This window comes from Anas acuta, chromosome 24, assembly GCF_963932015.1.
Source record: "Anas acuta chromosome 24, bAnaAcu1.1, whole genome shotgun sequence".
Classification (NCBI taxonomy): Eukaryota; Metazoa; Chordata; class Aves; order Anseriformes; family Anatidae; genus Anas; species Anas acuta.
The window spans coordinates 6,487,359-6,507,536 of NC_089002.1; the positions used below are offsets into that span (position 1 = coordinate 6,487,359).

Below are 20,178 nucleotides of genomic sequence, written 5' to 3' on the forward strand. Positions count from 1 at the left end.
CTTCCAGTTAATTAGCTCAAAGAAAAACAGCCCTTTGTACTTAGCCTTATAAATTACAGACTTTTACTGTCTTATATTTTATACGAGATGACACTTTCTGCATTTTCTTAGCAGGGTCACATTTACAATTCTTAAAGATTTGGGAGGAATCTCGCTTAGCCGTGCTGCAGAGCATGGTTGTGGGGAAAGGCATTTCAAAGTTACCTTGATAACTTTATAAAAAAATCACCAGAGCAATGGAGAGAAAAATTTGTGAGGATCAAAGAAAATGAACTCTGTTAAAAAAAAAGACTAAGTAATGAAGTTACTGAAAAAAAATACATGAAAGTGGCAAAAAGAACTTCAGATGTTCATAAGATACCATCTGCAAAAGACTAGCTAGTGTGCAATTAGCAGGTTGTAGGCTGACAGCAGGTTGCTGCAGTCATTTTAAGGTTGCGAGCTCATGGGAAAGGCTCAGACTCATCTACTAAAATAAAAGGACTTGCTGGCTTTTACCCCCATGCTGGGCAAGGAGGAGGCACGGAGCTGAATCAGGAACACAGCGCATCGCCTCGGCTTGGGGAGGTACGGCTCAGCCACCAGAAGGAGCGAGGAGCCGAGCTCTGCCTGTGCCCCATGTGCTGTCCCCATCCCACAACAAAGAAGATCACGGCCGGGACGTTTTTCTCGTGCTCTGCTGCAGCATCGTGCCAGGGCCCAGCACCGACACCTGCAGCGTTCCCAACGTGTCACTGTCAGCGGAGGGATGAGCAGGACAGCAGCCTTTTGAAAACTTCTCCAAATTTCTGGGTGAATTTTTTTTCCCCAGCACTCCAGCCAGAAGCAGTGTTACGGCAGACATCTCTCTGAACGGTGTTGGTTGTTAGAGAAAATCGTTGGTGTGCTTTATCAGCTCTTTGGGCCTTTCAGACTCATTTTGGGGACCGGACATTGATTTCCTCACGGCATTCAGGGTGCTTTTCTTAAGCACGCCGTATCCTTCATAAAAGTAGTTGTGTGATATTGAGATATGAAGTTTGGGCTTCTGCTCTCAGTCCCCAGGCCCAAGCCATGCCACGGGAAATAAATCTGGGGGCCGAACTGCGAGCGGAGCCATCTGTCACCCTCGCCCTGCCTCCACGGGCAGGCAGCCTTGCACCGGGGTTAACTGAGAATGGGAAAAATCTCCCCAAGAGAGGGCTGGCAGAGCTGCGATGTGTCTTATTGATTGATCCGCACAGCAGAAGTGAAGGAATATAAAGAAAGAGTTTAGATAATATAAAGGTAGACATTTTCAATACCAACTTAGGGTCACGAGAAATTCTATAATCATAACTTAACTCATCCGCTTCCCTTAGGTCTTGTAGCACCGGATAATAAATGACAAATCAGTCAGAAAGCTCGGTGGCAAGCAGGACAATATTTTGAAAGCTGTGCCCTTGGAATACTGTCAAAAAAAAGGAAAACCAATGCATCATGAAATACATTTATCTATCTCTAGACGATGTGCTCCATCCTCAATTGTTAGGAGAAGAGAAAAGCTGGGGTTTGCCATGAAAAATTCCCAGAGCAGCCGATCTCACCTTGATGTCTTCTGTGGGTATGGCTGCATAAATCCAAGCACTCGTGGTTAGTGCTCGGCTGCAGCAGCAACATACATCGAGAGATTAGATCAGAGAGACGGCGAGGGAGAGGGAGAGGGAGAAGGAAGGGGGAAAAAAAAGATTCAAAAGCAATCAAGATCTTAATCCCACCAGTGGAAAGCTGAGAGAGTTTTCAAACAACCACTGAGTGTTATGAGCAGTGGGCACGTTTCTGATGCTGCCGGTGGTGGGGTGAGCTCGTGTGCCAGCTGCCGGGGCTGGGGATGGGGCAGGGGCCCTCAGCGGCTGCTCCCAGATTACAGCACACAGCTCAGGGTGAAGTCCTGGTGTTTGGGGATCGGGAAAGAATAATATTTCAAAAGAACTAATTTTCCTAGAAATGTGCCTGAAAGTTTAATCAAGCAAAACCCTTCTCCTCTCCCATCTTGGACTGTGAACCAGATTGGGCATCGGTCCCTGGCAGGGCGATAATAATGATCTGGCAGCGATCCCATGGGCAGTTTTTATATTGTAGCCTGTCCCTTAATTATTTTGCAGGTTCACCCACAGACACGTCTTTCACCTCCAGCTAACCCCCCCAGGATGCCCCATCTGCTGAGGCTTTTGGGGTGCTCCCCCCAGCAGTGCTGGGAGCGGGGCAGTGCTCAGCGGTGCAGGAGCAGACTTTGCTCCAGCCCTTTTGTCATTCAACACCAAAATTCTGGAACCAGATACAAATTTCGCCCTGGGATTTTTGGAAGGGAGCCTAACCTCCAAAATCCACATGGTTCCATTGTGCCTAATTACAACCTGTCTAAAATTCTAATGGATCCCAGCAGCACAATATTAATAGTAGAGAATTATTGCATTGTACGTTCTTTACAGTTAATCTAGTTGTCTAGGTTATTGGACAAAAAGGTTCAATAATAGGAAAACAGCCTGCTGTTGGGTTGAATTTTGCTGGATTATAGATTGAGTTTTTAAGTTTAATGCAATGAGACGGTTGCATAGTACAAAGTGTATTTTAAGTATCTATTTATTAAAGCTGATTTGCACTAGAAGTTGTGTTCAAAAGTACACCTGACAGCTAAATGAATAGCAAATTATTTCACAGCAATCTGTGCTATTTTCTGTTGTTTCTGTGCAGCTAGCTCCTGCATGCATTGCAGGTTAAAAGAATTTTCAACCTTCTATTTAATACAATAAAGTTTGTCAGATGTTGTTATTAGTTTTGCCGAGTGCCATATCCGAGTGTAATATATGCGTAAAAGCCTCGCTGACTCCTTGAGCAGTCTAAGTCTGGTGCAAACAGGCTGCAGCAGCAAGGAGAGACCGAGCAAGGTGGTTTTTATTTAATCTGGTTCAATCAGCACATAATGATAGGCAGTCAAATTGCTGGCAAATCCAGTATTACTCCCAAATCCAACATTATTCCCATTCACCAAGGACAACTCTGGACATTTTCTCTGCAGAGGGGGAGCAGGGGCTGGGTGTTGCATCCAGCAGGATGCTCTGTGCAGGACGGGGCTCTGAGCACTGCAGTGGGCATTGTCCATGGAATAACAATCACATTGCAATGGCACCAACAGCCTGAGCACCCTAGGGAAGGGATAACCCCATATGCTTGCCAAGGAAAGAGTTAAGGAAATGCAGCTGGGGCAGCTCCCCAGGTGTGTGCCCTCAGCAGTGAGCCCAGCTGGGAAAGGTCCCCTCGTCCTGCAGGGAGCCCCCCTGCCAGCAGCCCTATAAAGGCCAGGCCTTGCCCCTAGCTCTGTTTGGGGTTTCTTGCTGAGTTTCTGAATGAGATGGTGCTGCATGGAGAAATGATGTTACAAGAAGAAAGGGAGACTTGCTTGAGGTTTTCTGAAGAGCAGGTTGTGGCAGCGTGCCTCCTTCAACTGAAAACAGGTATGAGAAGCGATGGGGGGACCTGTGCAGGTCCCTGCCCTGGGGATTTGCTACCTGGAGTCTTCCCCAGTGCAATGTGCCCTGCTGCCTTCCTGCTCTGAGGGCCCCTAATCAATACTAAGGCATCATTCAGGCTTTGCTTAACATTGGAAGTGCTGAGAAGTGGCTGAAAAGGGAAGGAGGGAGGAAGCCCCTGGGGATTTTTATGTGCCATGGGTGGGAAGGCTGGTCCCAAGTTTGACCTGATTTATTTAACTTTCTGGGAATAATAATTATTTTTCTTTGAGCTGACTGTCTGCATGTCAAAGTTTCAGCTCAATTTGAAATGGTTGAAAGATGAATCCCAGAGGAGAAATAATGCTGGTTGTATCTGGGCGTGCTGGCAGTCTCTAACCTTAATGCACAGCAGCAAAAATTATAGGCTGGTATCAAGGTCTGTGTTTCGTGTGTTTATGGACTGTTTGCATTGCTGTCCAAGCAGAAGGAGAAGAGTGTTGGGCTGTTTTTTTGTTGTTAGTCTTTCTAGGCTTGCAATGAAAGGGTTTTAATCTGGAACTACCGAGATACTTGCAGGCAAGTTTTGATGGCAGTATAACTACTTCGGAGGGAAAAATTTGTACAGTAGCAATTCCCAGAGCAACAGCAGCAAATAAAAGAGAAGGGATAACTATTTAGCTCTCCCTACCTGCATCTGTGTGTTGTGTGTGTGGAAGGGAGAGCTTCCCAAATGCACTAGGAAAGTAATTGAACTCAGGGCTCATTATTAAAAAGGAGTTACGGAAATGTTTCTGACTTTGGGATTATCTGTCCAGCCTCCTTGCAGCATTATGTAAAGCTCGAGGCTTGGAGGGAACAAAATCATCTGCAGGAGCACGGACATGCCTCTGTCTCTGGATAACAGCAAATTGGTGGCTCCGAGGGGCAGATGTGTGACAGCACCTTGTGTGCTCTGCAGCAGGGCCCGTGGTGAGGGGACATCGCTCAATGCAGATGAGGAAGCGATGCAGATGAGAAAAGTATCCCTCTGGTTAGTGAAGTTATTCCAGCAAGTGGCTATATAAATGTCTTTATATTGTTATTTCTGATATTAGTTTGTTGTTCCTCCATGAAAGCTGATTTATTTGAAATGTTATTACTCGAAACACCCTAATCTTTTTGTAATAATTCATATACTGGAGATTACAGTTTTGGAAGGCAGCCCAGCTCTGGCTGGAATCCTATTTATGGATTAAAGGATTTGAACAGCATTGCAAGCTAGATCTCCGAATAGCAGGATAATGTAAACCTGGTTCCATATAAAATGCTTTACCTCTGCAATAGTAACCCCATTAAAGGCAGATTGTGGGAGGACGTTGGACAAGAGGACTTTCATTACAGTCAGCCGGGATATCTTGCACCCCAAAGAGCAAGGATTTTCTGAACGGGGTCTTCCCCTTGCTCAGATGTCCCGAGCTGGGTTTTGTGTCTCCTTTCTTCTGGAAGCCACCAAGCCAATAATTACAGGGTCTTTGTGGTGGGTTCGAACAGACTGGCTGATGGCCGCACCATTGTTCCTGCTGGGAACTGAGACACCACAAAAGGCAAATGAAGTACCCCAGCCGAGTGCTGCTCTCCTGCCCCGTTAGGGGAGGGAGGCAGCTGGGAGCTGTAATTTCCATGTAGGCAGCAGCACAAGGGCACATCCCCAAATTCATTAGGGCTGCTGGAGGGACAATCCAACCCCAGGAAACTGGAAGCCTTTGGGAGTGTTGTTATTAATTTACCATTTAATGTAATAGTGCACGGGGAACCCAGTCGCAGGCTGGAGGACTGTTGTGCTAATAAGTGCTGCACAAAATCCAAACTAGAGGATGGCCAGTGGCATAATTTAATTATAAGTATGCTTATAATCTGTGCGAAGATAAGTGCAGAAATAGTCTAGAAAATGACTGTGTGAGCCAACATTAAAATTAATGGTTTCGGGACACAGGCAGGCTAATTGTTTTTGAGCCTTTTTCATACACTGCAGCAAGCAAGTTTTGAGATGAGGTTTGAAGGAAACCACTGAAGTGGCTCGGTGGGTATTTACAGGCAGCTTTTACCATGATAAATGTGTGCTGAAGCATGGCATCCTGAGCCAAAAAGGGAAACGGCAGCTGAACAAGAGGTGGGGAAGGGAGGATGGACTACGAAGAGCTCTGAAAATTGAAGCAACTTGTTTGAGGCACTTAGGGGGGATGAGCTGGTGGGAAAGGGTGAGGCAAGCAAAACCTACTAATGCTCCAAAGGAAGATGAGAATCATGTGGTGGTTGCGATAATTAGGCCACAAGATGATGAAAACCTGGAGAAGGTTAGCTGTGTGCCCCGGGGAAGGCTGAATCTTGGAGATAGTATGCAAAAATCTGCAAGATGTATTGCTGGTGAGGATGTAACACCCCGGAGAGACTCCGCAGTTTAAGCTGATGCCCAGCTTTTTGGTATTATATGTTGCCTATAGAATTTGAGGAAGGCATTTGGGAAGAGTGCTTAGGAGAATATTAAGGTCTGTGATGTGTAGGTGCAATGCGAGCGTGCTGTGACCAGCTGCACGGGGCTGGGGGTGTGTCCCTGTGTGGTAGAGAAGAAAAATATGACAGGGATCACCCTTCCCAGGAAATCTCACTTCTATATGGTGCAAATACTAATCTGTAAACATAGTGTGTCAGGCTGTAATAATCACTTAAAGATGGGGTTTGAGGCACGTGTGTTTGTAGGTATCACTTATGGCTGTCCACCCGAGTGTGGTTTAAAAGCAGAAGCGTGGGCTCTGGAGCTGGAAATGTTTGCAGCCCCCCTACCTGAACCGCATTGCCCTGGGCAAAAATAATTTTGCTGCTCTGGATCTCGGCTTCCTCCTCCATGGAATGGGGTAATATCATGTGCATCCCGAAGGATTTGAGCATTACTTATTATTTCTATAGGGATTTGAAGGTTAATAGCTTTACACAAGCCTAATTAATTGCTATTATTTAGTTTAATATTCTATCCAAGTGCTTTGTCCACAGAAAGCTTGCTCTACCAGCCTCTGTGCAGAAAGAGTTTGAAGCAGCTTGGTGCATCTGCAGTGTGGAAGTGTGAATCCACAAACAGGCTGTCACCATAGCTGTGTGTCACTGCATGTGTGGTGTGTGCTCAGGGTGTTGTGATGCAGGTAATGGTAGAGCAGCTCATCACTGGAGACAGACTCAGGTGGGACAACAAAATAAATGAGAATAAACACTTCCTCCTATGATGTGCATTGCCTTAACTCTGTTGCTGATTATTGCATGGCCTTCTAAGTGAAGGTAGATGGAGAGACTGATAGCTCAAGTAAAATTTCATAGCTCAACGCTGTTTTCAGAGAGCCCTGATGCTGCCGCTGTCCAGTTGGTACCGCTGGGCAGGATGAAGGAGGCCACTGTCAGAACAGGAACCATGGGCCAGTCCTGATTGAAGAAAACGTGATGTTAAACAAAAAAGATAAAAGCTTTAATGTTAGTGCTTTAAAAAAAAACTCAAAGGATGCTGTAATGCAGTGTCATTTGAGTGGCCGTGTGGCGTGTCTGAGAAGAAAGATGGATCGCGTACACGGTGTGCCTGACAGTAGGACTAATAGCTATTGGATGGGGTGTTAAGTATATCATAAAATCAGTGTTAGCCACAGTCAAGATGATGCATTCAAACTGTGCTTTGCCTTCCTGCTCTGAGCCCGCAGGCAGCAGCAATGGGGGCTGAGGAGGAGCCCCCCCAGCCTTCAGCCCTAGCCGCTGCCCTGCAGTGCTGGTGGGGTGCTGGCACGTGGGGCTGTGGGGAGGCAGGGCTCGCTCTGACGGCACTACCTAAACCTGGCAGCACCTCCCGAACACCCAGCTCCCTCTGGCATGAAAGCAGTGCGCTTCCTGCAAGTGCACCGAGTCTGAGATGAGGCCTTCAGAAGCCAGAAGGGAGCACAGCCCATCCTGGGCTGTCCCGGTCACTGCTCCATGATGACCGCTGCTCTTTGCTGGAGGCAGTTATCATTTACCTGGTTTCAGCTCCTTCCTTTTTTAAGGGCCTGTGGTCAGCAGACTCAGGATTTGCCTGTTTTTGAAGGCTGCTGTGCAAATGGCAACTGCAAAGGGCCCAGATGTGCTCACACTGGAACAAGGGGGAAATTTCCAGGTGCTGGCACCCTCTGGATCTGGTAGTGACCCTTTACATATACAAAAGTCTTGCTGTGAGAGGGCACTTTAAAAGAAAAAGTTTAGGTTTAAAAGGTTTAAAATAAAGGTTTTGTGACAGAGTTAGATGTCTGTCTTCAGCTGGAGAGATGTCATGTTCCTAAAATGTCTGTCTTGTTGAAATCCAGACTACATGAGGTGACAACATTTCTCTCCCCAAAGCTTCTGATCACTGCTGGGTAAAACAAACTTTATTTTATTCTGAGAAGAGGTAATTGAGCAGGAACAATTAACTGCGGGTTATCCCCACTGGGAAGCAGTGCTCGGAGCAGCACCTCCCAGCCCTTCCCACCCCTGGCTCCAAACTGGGGGAGGTGAGGGCAGTGCTGGTACCGAGCTCCTGCTCTGTAAATACAACACGTGTAGGTACAGAACTGAGCATCCTGAACCCCCTCATAGGGCAAGGATGTGGGCGTAAATAGCACGGTGCTTCCATGCAGGGAAGTCAGTGGAGACAAACAACTTGTGCAAAACTACCAGGTGCTCCTGCAAATGGCCCCAAATCCCAAGCCCTGTGTTATCCCGTTTGCGGCAGGCTGACATCATTTTTAGCTGTGGTCCCACGGGAGGAAGCTGGACGAGCTTCTGGAGGTCATGGAGCTGGAGCTGGGCTTCGTGCAGCTGCTGCTGTTCTCTGCAGGCAGTGGTGTGGCCTGGTGGCCAAGCTGTGGGTTAGGCAACACAATTGGGGATTTATCCCAATGCTCATTTGGCAGAAAGATCTCAGTTACGTGGTGGCTAGTCCCGGGGGTTCATCCGTATTCCTTTGCTGGAGCCAGCACACTCCCGTGGAGTCCCTGGGATTTTCTGGGGGTTTTGTTGCAGGCACTTGGATGCTGCAGATGAGAGGAATTTTAAAATACAAGGCAATGAGGGATGCTGCCTTTTCCCAAACAGTCACATGAGCTCCAGCAAGTGCTAAAGCTGATGGAAGATGCTGAAACCCTGGCTGCAGGCCTCTGGACCAGTTCTCCAGCCCATTCCCTTCCCTTGCCAGCCACTGCTGCTACCCAGCACGCCCGAAGCAGCTCTCCCGGCTGCGGCCACCTCCTGCTGCAGAGCTGGCTTAGCTCCGTGGCACAGGGGAGGTGATTACAAAAGCTACCGAGGGCTTCCAGCAGCACAATTTCCTCAAAATAACTTTTTTTTCTTTTGTAAAAAGTGTCCCTGCAATTCACCAATGGCTGTGGAAGAGGCCAGGAGCACGTCTGTGCCCATCCCTGGCCAGCAGCAGGACCTGCTCAGGCTGGTGCAGCCTCCCTGGCATCACTGCAGCTCTTCCTGCTGCACGCTGGTACCAGAAAGAAGGGAAAAGAAGGGAATACCTGGAGCTTAGATACCAGAATTGCATTGTAACTTCAAAATTCTACCTGGCTCTATAAATTTTTTATGGTAAGTCAATTAAAAGCCCAGTTATGGGAGCTTTGGAAAGGAGACATAAATATTTAATATTTATTAAAATATTCATCTGTTACATGTTTTTAATCTTGAATAAATATTTTTGGGTAATCAGTTGTATTTTTGTTATGCTAAAAGTTTGCATTGTAAATCCAACCACGATTGATTTAAAAAAAAATGTGCTATCTATTAATTATATAAGAGCACATATGCCACTCAGGACCTGGAAGAGATACAGATGCATGTTTTCCATAATAAGTTATCAAGGTAATTTGCTTATTGAAACTAAATGAAGGCTTTGATTCATGTAATTCCAGCAAGATCTCTATGTAGAGACAACTTTCACGTTTCTCCCCCAGTTCTTCCTTTCAAATAAATAAGAGATGGGAAGGAATGGGTCCTTCCCCAAAGGCTGGGGGTGCCTGAGGTCTGGTGGTGGTAGTGAGAAGCTCTCAAGGTTTCTTTTGTTGATATACATGGTATTAACTGCAATAATGTGCTTATTGGTCACATCTCAGGTTGGGATGTGGCCACTGTTTGCCAAACCCCGTGTGCTGGGGCTGGTGCCTGGTGCTTGCGGCACAGCATGAAAGTTCTCACTCCAACCTTTTTTTCCTTGCTGAGAGGAGTATTAATGGCAAAGTAATTTACCAACCTTGTTTTCAGGGTTTCTAAGACCATTTCTAGTGCTTTTTGGACTCCTGCGTTCTCTGAATGAATCGCGGTAGCACAAAGTTTCAAAGCAAATGGTGCTCGGTGCACATTTTTCTTAATGAGCTCGGATGCAAGCAGCAGCCCTTGCTGACCCTGCCTTCTGTGCCCTGATTTACACGCGGCTTCGTACTGTCGCTGAGGCTTAAGGATCCCTTAAGTCTCTTCCTTCCCCTTTGCAAGACAAATAAAAGGCTGTTAGTGCAAATTAGAATGGAAGTCAGAGCTGCTGAAAATACCAAAACCAAAACAAACAAAGGAAAAAATGCAAGGATTGTTTGGGGCTTTTTGCTGCTATTCTCAGCAGAAGGATTACTGTTGATTTTTATGAAAAGTTCATCCTGGAGGCAGTAGGCAGTTGCATTACTTTAGCAAGATTGAGCTGTTTAAAATTTCAGGGTTGTCCGCCAAAAAAATAATAATAGGAAGTTGTATAGAGAGGAATGTGCTGACAGCAGTAATGTTTGGGTAATAATTCATGTGTTGTAGATGATGCTCTGGAAAGCTGCCCGGCTGGCTAATGCAGATTGGGGATGCTCGTGTGCTGATGGCTGTACAATTGATTGGCATTTCTGCTCCATCATGAAATCCGTTTGCAAATGAAATGGAGATGGTTTGGGGAGGCAGGGGTGGGCAGACCTCGCACAGCAGCGCTGGCTGTGGCTGCGGAGCTCAGGCTGTGTTACAGCCGTGGTTCAGCTTCAGGCCCAGGTCATCCAGCAGCACAAAAAGGCAGAAATTCCTCATTTTTCCCACCGATGTAACCTCGCTTGAGCCTCTCCACAAGCCCCAAAATGGGGATGTCTCTTTTTAACAGCTTCTGAATTGCTTTAAACCCGAACAAGGGGACCAAATGCCAGACAGGGGATCTGTTGGTGATGTATTTACAATTTCCTCATAGATCCTCCCTTTAGGAAGGGTTGAAATGACAAATAGCTGTTGTTGTTTTGGCTCCGTGAACACTTCAAAGTCCCCATCAGCACACACAGCTCACTAAAATGCAAATTGCACACCACTGGCAACTTTATTGCACATGAAAAACAAATTTCATTTAGCTCATAAGTTATCAGGGAAAACAATTGTCTGTTCCCACTGCTGAGCAGAACCAAAAGAGGAGACAGCACTGTCCTTGAGAGACCTGGATGCCAGCCATGCTGTGCAAGAGGCGATTGGGCACCACCAGCATTGCTTGGAGCATCTTCATTAATTATTAAAAATAAGCAACACCTGAGGAATAACCAAGTATGCTTGATGAGATGAGTGCTTTGCTCTGTGTTGCTGTTATCCCTGTTCAATCTCAGCTGCTGCTGAGTGTGCACAAGCCACTGCTCCTCTGGGATTTAAAACCAGGCACGGGCTGGGTTGAGCAGGACCCTGCTGCACCTTGTGCTGGGAGCTGGCTGGACATGCAGCTGGGCATCTCCCTGAGTGCTGCTCCCCAGCTGCTGCTGCAGTCTGAGCTGTGCGACAAGGGCTCAGAGGGATCTTGCTGACTTCACCTCCTGCCCTGTCTTTAGGTGTTAACACCCCAGCTTGGTGCAGAAACTTAAGAATCGCAACCCCCTGATTATTTTTCTCAGTTGTGTCTCCAAATAGTTGCAAGATCTGGTGCACCTCCAAATGCCGAAATTACCCCTGCAAATCTCTCCTCCAGAGTCAGAATAACTTTAGTGTCATTTAGTGGTTTCTAGGAATTACTGGCACAAAAAGTATTAAGGCCTTTAAAACCTGACTGAGGCCTCAAGTTAAGCCCCCAGAAATAACAAAATTTAGGGGAAAAAAAACACGCAGTAAAGCTGCAGGAAAGGATTAAGAAGGCGGGGAAAAAAAGCCAACGGGGACAAGTAATTCTGGCTGTGTGTGATGGGGTGATATAATGCTCGTGCTATCGATGGAGCTGGGGACTCCTTCCAGGTTTATACGCAACCACTTCTTTCTTTTTAAAGCTGTAGTCGTTCTCCCATATTTTTGTAGCATACTGACATCGTTTAAGAAGGAACTAAATTTTAAGAGCAAAGATTTTGATCTATTTCCCAGTAGTATTCAGAACCTGAAAGCGTTCTGCTGCCTCTGAAGCTCTCACCAGGAAAACAGAGCACTCAAAAGCCAAAACCCAGGGCCACAACGGGGGCAGCTGCAGAGACCCAGCTTGAGTGTGACCTGGCCAAAACCCCCCAAAACCCAAGGAAGCATGTTGGGGCTCTGTCTCTTGCTCCCTGTCCTGTCTGGAGAGATTTGTGCGTTTCAGGAGCTGTGGTGGCAGCGGATGCCTCTGCCCAGGGCACCGCCACCTGTTCCACCTCGCCTGAATCTGAGAGCGTTCCCGTGTCAGATCCTATTAACAGGGTTATAAATTCTTCTGGCAGGAGTCTGCATTTTAGGATTGATGAGTGTGATCAGCAAGCTATTCAAATAAGTATGCGTATTATTAAAGCCCTGCTAGGAGCAGGATGACATGCAGAGAAACTAATGCAAAGCAATTTCTCCTTCATTTCTGAGTCTTACCCAGTTTTAATGGTGGATAATAACATTAGTTTTTAATTGTTTCTTTGGGTAGATTGACTGCTTTTGTTTGCATTTGCATGTTTCCACAACTTGGGATTTGTATGGCTTGTGTGGGAAGTGGATGCGTGTGTCTGTGCGTACGTCAAGCTAGCCAAAGGCATTTGAAAGGCAGCCAGGGCCAGGACCAGAAAACTAAAATGGGAAAAAAAAAAAATCAAGTAGCTTTCCAATTATCTACATTTTTATGAGCGTGAATGTAATATAATTCCCACCTACTGGGACAATTCCGGAGCTGTTTGTTCAATATTTATCTGGTTCCAAGTCAGACAAAGCCCCCAGATCTCCAGGTGACGTGGGTCACCGTGGGCCTGGCCACTTCGGTGCTGTTGGTGACTTGCAGTAGCTGAGACTTCACCCAATCTGCCCAGCAGTTCCAAGACACCAGGTGTGCTGCATGTGTGTCCTAATGCTGGAGAAGGATTTGGCTCATGCTTCTGTAAACCAACAAAGAAATCCGATGAGTGTGTTGGGCAAAGCACGCAGCAGCCCCCTGGGAGCGCAGCCCCAGGCGGTGCCAGCCCATGGCCATCCTGCCTGGGCTCCTGTGAGCAGCTCTGAATGCTTCCAGCTGCTGGGCTGAGCAGGGCACCCATGTCAGGAAGGTGTTTTATGAACAACCAGCCCAGGGGCACCCTCCTCCAGTGCAAACGGGTCACATCTGGTGACTGTAACACTGAGGTGCCCTGGGGAGGCGTTTTCTTTCAGCAGAAGTCTCTCTAGGTATGTCAAGTACATGTCTTTGTTTTGTTTCAGTCTTTTAAATTGATATACTCCCACTCCCTGAATGGCTTAAGGTGTTTTTGTATAATTACAGTAATAAAACCCTCTGACCAGCAGTAATTAGCTAGTTACAAAGCAGTCCTCTCAAGTGTCTCATCCCAAAGCCAGGCTTCTGCTGCATGATGGAGAATTTTTGCCTGGTTTTCAGCACAGAAATTAGGAGAAACATGGTATAAAAAATCACTATTTTTTGAGGAAGGCAATTTTTAATGTGGTAATGGCCTGTTTCCTGAAAAAGAGAAAGTTAAAATGGAGACCTGGGGAAGAAAATGCATTACAAAGTGTGAGCAAAACCCTTCGGAGCATCCTAAGGAGGAAGCTCTGGGTTTGACCCTGCCCAGCTGCATGCAGCTCTCACCAGCACAAACCCAGGTGCTCTGATTGCTAATTTAGGCCAAGGGTATTTTAAAATGGGACATCTAAAAGCATGAAGCCCAGTGGCATGGGTTAAGAGCGGCTGCTGCTGCTGCAAGGCCACCTTCCAAATGCAGCTCCTTGTAGATGATGAGCACTTTTTATAAAAGTCTTGCCACTTATCTGTGAAACTCCCGCAGATCAAGACCTATGAATTATTAGTGTAATGAGATTAGGCATACATTTATACTACATGGGCTTAAGTTGCTTCAAATTCTGAAGATGAGATAGGGTCAAGCATGAGAGGGCGATGCGGCAGGTGCTGGCAGCAGGCTGTGAGCACCTTGTCTTCCCATCCCCGCTGGGTGCATTTCCCATTTCCCTCTCTCCCCAGGAGTTGGCCGGGGAACTTGATCTCCAGAATTGGCAAGGAGCGAAAATTGTTCGTGGGCACTTGAACTGGAGGAGGAAGGAATAGAGGGGAGAAGGGAGAGAGGGAAATGTGAGGCAGAATAGCAGGGATTGGGAGGAGGGATAGGGTGACAGAGGCGGCGCTGGCAGCACTGCACGGAGCGAGCGCAAGTGCTCGGGGTGTTCCCTGCTGTGCAGATTTATGTTGTGCAGATTTATGCAACCTCTGAATGTCGATAGCAGCACCTGACTCCCCCCACCTTGTTTTCTTTCTGGAGAAGCTGAGATGAACCCCCTGAGGAGAGCTCTCAGTGCGCAGACAGGAGAGCAGCAGGTTCCTCGTTGCTCACAGCTGCCCGGGGGCTCGCCCCGTGTGGCTCCCAAAGGTGGTGGAAGGATGGAGGGCAGCTCATGAGATCCTTCATGTCCTGCCTCAAAACTGATTTTTGAAAGAGATGCACCTTCAAAAAAAATAAATAATAATTGAAGACTGCTGTATTGGTAGAGCACCTCTCACCTGACAGTGAGTCTGCTCACTGCCTGGCAAATAGCTTTCCTTTTCTTTCCCATCTCTGAAATCAGAGTGTTCATGAAGAAAAATAAAAAGGGCTTAAAATATAACAGCCTCTAGGATATTTTGGTGAATGATCATGATGTAAAATTGTGTAGAGATGGATTGGTGAATGGATAGATGGTTATAAAGTTAAAGAAATGTCACAAACTAATTCTAAGTTAATGGCACCTTATAGGTCTTTACTGCCTTCCATCTGAGGATCTCAAGCTGACATCCTGGCACTTATTAATTAGAATCCATTTTACAAGAGAACAAGCTGAGGATGAGAATGGAGAAGCTGTTCTTGGCCCATCGTAAGTCAGATGCTGGTGATGGAGACAGCAATAAAAAACAAGGACGTGGGTTCTCAGCCGCCTGCTTGGAGTGTGCAGAGATGCTGATCAGAAAGGCAAGGGAAATAAATTCTGCAGTAAGGTGAAAACAACTCTCAGGTCAAATAAGATTTATTTTGCTCAGAGTTGAAATCAACGAGGCTCTCTGAGGGAGAAAGGAGGTAACAAATTTGTGCCATGAAAAAAAAACCCCAATGTGAAAACCTGCATGCAGCATCACCCTGCTGGATTCATTACGGCGTGATGGGCTCTGTAGATGCGCGATGCTCTGTTCATTTATCTGATCTCATACACACTTCTTTCCATCCTTCATGTTTATTTGTATCTGCTTATGGGTTTAATTAAAAGCAAAACATTTTTAAAGAAAGGAAAAGAAATGAGAAGTGCTGAAGGTGAGGGGAGAAGTGAGAGCAGAGGAAGGTGGGGAGGGATGCGAGGGGCCTCGCTGGCTCCTGGCTGCATTTCACTCGGCTTTGAGGAGCCATCAGGTAAAATTAATTTTTAACAATGCAGACTGTACAGACTAATTTCAGTGCCGGGGCCAGGCCGGATCCTTTCTTGATCAGGCTTAACAGGAAAGGATTTAAATTGAGGCTCTTGCACTGAAAAGATAGGGCATTAATCTAAGCCCTTACACAAGTCAGGAACAAAGTTAATTTTTTTAATGATGAAGTAGCTTATCTGCAGGAAGACATCCTCCCACACTGACACACTACCCACTGCTGGAAGTCTGTGCAAGATGAATAGTCATATTAGGGGAAAATTGCAGGTTGGCCAAAACTGTACTGAGCTTCTGTGTCCTCTTGGGGCTGAGCCCCCTGGAGAGGTGAAACCTTGGCTGGATGAGGACGCCCAGCTTTCCGAGAGGAAAGTGGAAAGATGGTGGCAAAGCTGCAGGAGTCTGACACGTTGGGTGGTGTGCTTGCCACAGCCCTGTTCTGATGTGATATCGTGCCACCACGGCGAGATTTGCTCAGACTGAACAATAATTCATGTGGAGGCAGAGCCAAAAAGATAACGCTCGCTGCTAGCGTTATCTTTGCTCTATCGTAGATGAGCCCTTCCCTGGTGGAGCCTACTCATCTGTTAGCCCTGCTAGAGTCTGGAGGAATTTAAGCTAAATTACCTAAATATTAGGGGTCGCCACTCTAAACATTCCAGTTCTTGGTTTGTTCTTTTTTCCCCAATGAGTACAGCTTGGTAAAACAAACAGCTCCTTAATTAAGCACCTGCTTCGTTCAAATGGGGCAACCATTTGATGGTATGGCAAGGATCAAATAGCATGCTTGATTTTAATTTTTAAAAAAAAAAAAAAGGGGAGGGTGCTGAATAGCCCTTCATCCAGTTAGCCAGGCAGTTAACCAGGCTCTGTTCTCTTCTGCCCCGGAGCCATCTCAGTTACCCACTGACTCCGGGTGTTGTCTGTGGCAAATGGGGGCAGCGCGCAGCCAGGTGCCCAACTTCGATATTAAAATGCAACAGAATGAAAGTGAAATATTAGTTTTCCTTCTCGCATGCAGCCCCACTCTGCCTTTGAAGAAAGTGAGCCACATGAAAAATGGATGAAAAGGTTCCTCTGGAAATTGCAGTGTTTGCCTTTAGCAGAGAGTGAAATTTGGGAACAGGTCAACAGAAGTGCTTAGATACTTAAAGGGATTTACTAATTCGCTGTGTAAACCTGACAAGGCTTTAGTTGCCACCTAATGAAGAGAAAAATGATTAGTCTGTTATTGCAGCCTCAGAATGAGCCTGAGCATCAGAGTGATGCCCCAAAACAATGTCTGTTTATCCAAATTGGGGGGTCCCTGGGTTTGGGTGCCTGCCTCTGGGGATGGGGGCACAGGGCTGGGGGTGCTGGGGGGCCTGGAGCCCGCCCCCACGGGCCTGTGCACAGAGGGGCTCTGCAGGATTTATGTTAGCAGATGCTGCTTGGCTTAAAAATCCATCATGTCAAATGCTCTCACGCACTCAGGCATTAGCATGTGTTTGTTTTTGTGGCTGCATTGTGCGATGGTCTGGGAGCCCCGGCTGGAGAGCGCTTGTTGGTTTTTCACACTGTGTAAATCACCAGATGTGCTTTATTTCTGCAATTTTGTTTCACTTCAGCATGACAGAATGGGACAAAAGGGTAAGAGCAGGGCGATGGGGAAATCGGCTGGTTTTCTTATCAAAAACAAAACAAGGAAAGACACAAACTACATCCCCAGGCCCTGGGGCTCAGCCACCTCGTGCCAAGAGGCGAGCGGAGCTGCAGCAGGGGGTTCTCAGGCAGCTGGGCACCCCCAAACCACCAGCTGCAGGTGGCTCTCAGGGTGCCCCCTCAAAAAAGAAAAGCAAACAAAAAAAAAAAAAACACTTTTTTCTTCGCTGCCTCCCGGACTTGAGCTGCTTTACCAGTGTCTGTCCTTGCAGCCGGTGGTGGGGATTGCTCAGACCCTTCAGCCAAGGATACCTCCTGTGCTGGTTGTGCAAACAGTCCCGAAAATGTTTGAGCTGGGTGCTGTGCTCCTGGGCTGTGGGACAGATGCGCTCCCAGACACCTCTGCCAGCACCTGGGAAGATCCCAAATCCCAAGTCTCAGATGCTGCACGGAGCCAGGCTCTCCAGGCTGGGTGTTCCCGAGGCTGAAGCCTTGCTTTGCTGCATGCTTCAGTGAGGGCCCATAGAAAAATGATCCGTCCCCTTCAGAGAGGGGCTGCACGGGGTCAGTCACCTGCCGAGGTTTACAAGGGGATTCAGTTATCTGTGCTCCTCTGACCTTAAGATCTGAAGCGACAGAAAATGTCTCCGTTTAAGCACCTGGGGATGTAACTGCATCAGCCTTCCTCCTGCGGGGTCCTCGGCTCTGCCCTTTTTATTGTCTGAGATCTTGTTCAAATCCTGGCTCTTTCACATGAGATCAGCTGCTGCTTTGCTGCAGTCAGACGGAAGGGAAGGGGAACAGAGCTCTGCTGCCGTGCTGGGTCGTACACACTCCTCTGGCTGCTTTTCCTGCAGAGCCCTCACCTGTAGGACCCCCCGGCCCCTCCAGCAGGGAGCAGGACCACAGGGGCTGGGAGCGTGGCGTTTCCAGCACGTGGATGCTGGGGGAGGAACATCCCCTGTGCCAAACCTACCGTCCCAGGATGTGCTGTGGTCAGACCTGGATACCGTACCTGAGTGGCAGCTGCATACCTAATGCATAATATTTCATGTTAATGGGGGATCCGCGGTGCTCGTGCTCCCATCACACACTTCACAGGCTGAATTAGTAGTAAGTATTTAGTTTAATTTTACAGAACAGTAATGTAAAGCTGCTGTGACATGCTTGCACACACTCAGGCTCCCCTTAGAAATGATGGATCGTGTTTAAGTATTGGCATCCAGCGAACCTGCCTGCTGTCAAGAGCATACTGTATTTTCTAGGCTACTTTCCATTTTCCATATTAGCATACAGAAGGAGAGAGATCATGCTTAAATGAGTTTGTTTAGCTTTAATAACATTTTTGAATGTCTCCAAAAATCACACCACCGCTATTGGCTCAGTGCTGTATTTCAGGCTCTGATTTAAATGTCTCTCCATTTGTTTGGGGTCAGATTAGATCATTAGCAGTGCGTGCGCATAGTTTACCATTCCCATCTTGGGGAAGATGCGCACCCTGAGCACCGCATTAGCCAGAGAAGCTCATAGAAATGAGCTTTGCAGTGGGCAGGTCCGATTTGTGGTGGGTCTTCTGCTAAATCAGACCTTCAGGTCTGTGCTGGGTGTCCCCTGGGATTTATGACACTACAGCCCTTGTAACCCGTACCGTGCCTCCCATCCCCACGTGCCCTGATGACTTCTCCTCCAGTTTATTCCCTTTTCAGCTCAGCATCTCTCTGCGCAGTCCTGCTGCAGGCGTTCTTACCTAAGAAATGTAATCAATGACTTGATTTCAGTGCTATAGGTGTTCCCTATAGAATTGCCCTATTCAGTCAATTAGGAGGACTGAATTTCATATTACTTAACGTCTAAATGCCTAGAAGGCAGGCGAGTCCAGCATCTCCATCTATATTTGCTGGGATTATTGCTTAAAGGTGGCTTAGCTACTAAGCCACTGCTGTAAAAGCTCCATTAACTTCTTCCCTTGTTGTTGTACACGTGAGCTGGAAGGATTTCAGTACCACGAGTTGAATAAAGGAACCTGACACCCATTCTTCAGGCAATTAGACTTTGTAAAGTAAACTATCTGTATTTCATTAAGGAAATGGATCCTTCAGCACTGGGAATACCATTTATGAATATTTCCTTGTAATGGAAAAGTGAGCGTGTTGACAGGATGAGTTATTAGACATATTTACAAACAGCTGTTAAAAAGCCTATGTGCAAGTCCCAGCTGTATTTTTTCCTTTTTTTTTATGTAGGGTTTATTGCAGTTACACTTTGAAAAGCTAGCCTGATTGGCTTTCTAGCAAGGAGAGGTAAGCTTGATTAATTTATTCCTACTCCACGAGACTGCAGTCACAACTGCTGGAGCAGTCTGTCTGTCTGCAGTTTATTCACCACTGGAATGAACCCAAGGGCAGACAACAAGTACGTGGCCTATGTGGTGTTTAATTACATCCTTTGTGTACATCTGATTCCGAAATCAATAACTTTGCATCTTTCTGCAGCCGTGCCAACTTCTCACCGAATTCTTCTCGTTCGTGTGGGTGAGAGGAGAAGAGAAATGAGGGCATCAGGGGAATTTGTCTGTGGAGAGAGGGCTGGGATCCCAGTGACACTGTGATGGCTCTGGCATGGTTTGCTGCCTGATACTGCAGGTTGCAGGGACAGATAAAGGATTAAGACCAAGATATTGCCACTTGAGGTATTGTAAATGCTACTTCTAAATTTGTCAACTTGGAACTTACAGGATATAGGAATCCTACAGCATTAGACAGATCACAAGTACAGAATATGCAATGAGATTATTGCCAAGACTCAGATTTCTCCTGTCTGCACCCCCTCCTGCTGTCACTTCACCACCTCAGTCATTCTCTGCTTTGTCGATGAAAGAGATACAGCAGCCCTTGGCTCTGGTGCTTCACCCGAAGGGCTTTGGGACCACGGATGCATGGCATTGCAGCAGCGTGAGCTTGACCTAAAATATCTGCTGCCGCTCTCCGCAGTTAATTTCACCCTGTATCCCCAGCCAGCCTCTAGCAGCTCCGTTTTTTTTTTTCTTTGACTAGACACCATGTGGAAAGTTCCTTGTGTTGTTTCCATCTGACTGCAGCAGCATCTGCTGCTGCTGCTACATCCACGGCAAGGCTTGGGCACGGTGGTGCCAGCCTGGCACTGCCCGCGGGCGGCAGCGGCTGCTGGGTGCGTGCCGGGGGCCAGCAGGTCTCCGGCCATCAT

The 20,178-nt window shown here is 47.1% G+C and overlaps 1 long non-coding RNA gene across 1 annotated transcript; it reads left to right on the forward strand.

Moving 5' to 3' along the window:
- Positions 1-3,331: 3,331 nt before the first annotated feature.
- Positions 3,332-14,908, forward strand: LOC137844109 (uncharacterized). The gene is made up of 2 exons (XR_011089828.1): positions 3,332-3,473; positions 14,660-14,908. It is a non-coding gene; the product is annotated as an uncharacterized lncRNA (long non-coding RNA).
- The last annotated feature ends 5,270 nt before the right edge of the window (positions 14,909-20,178 follow it).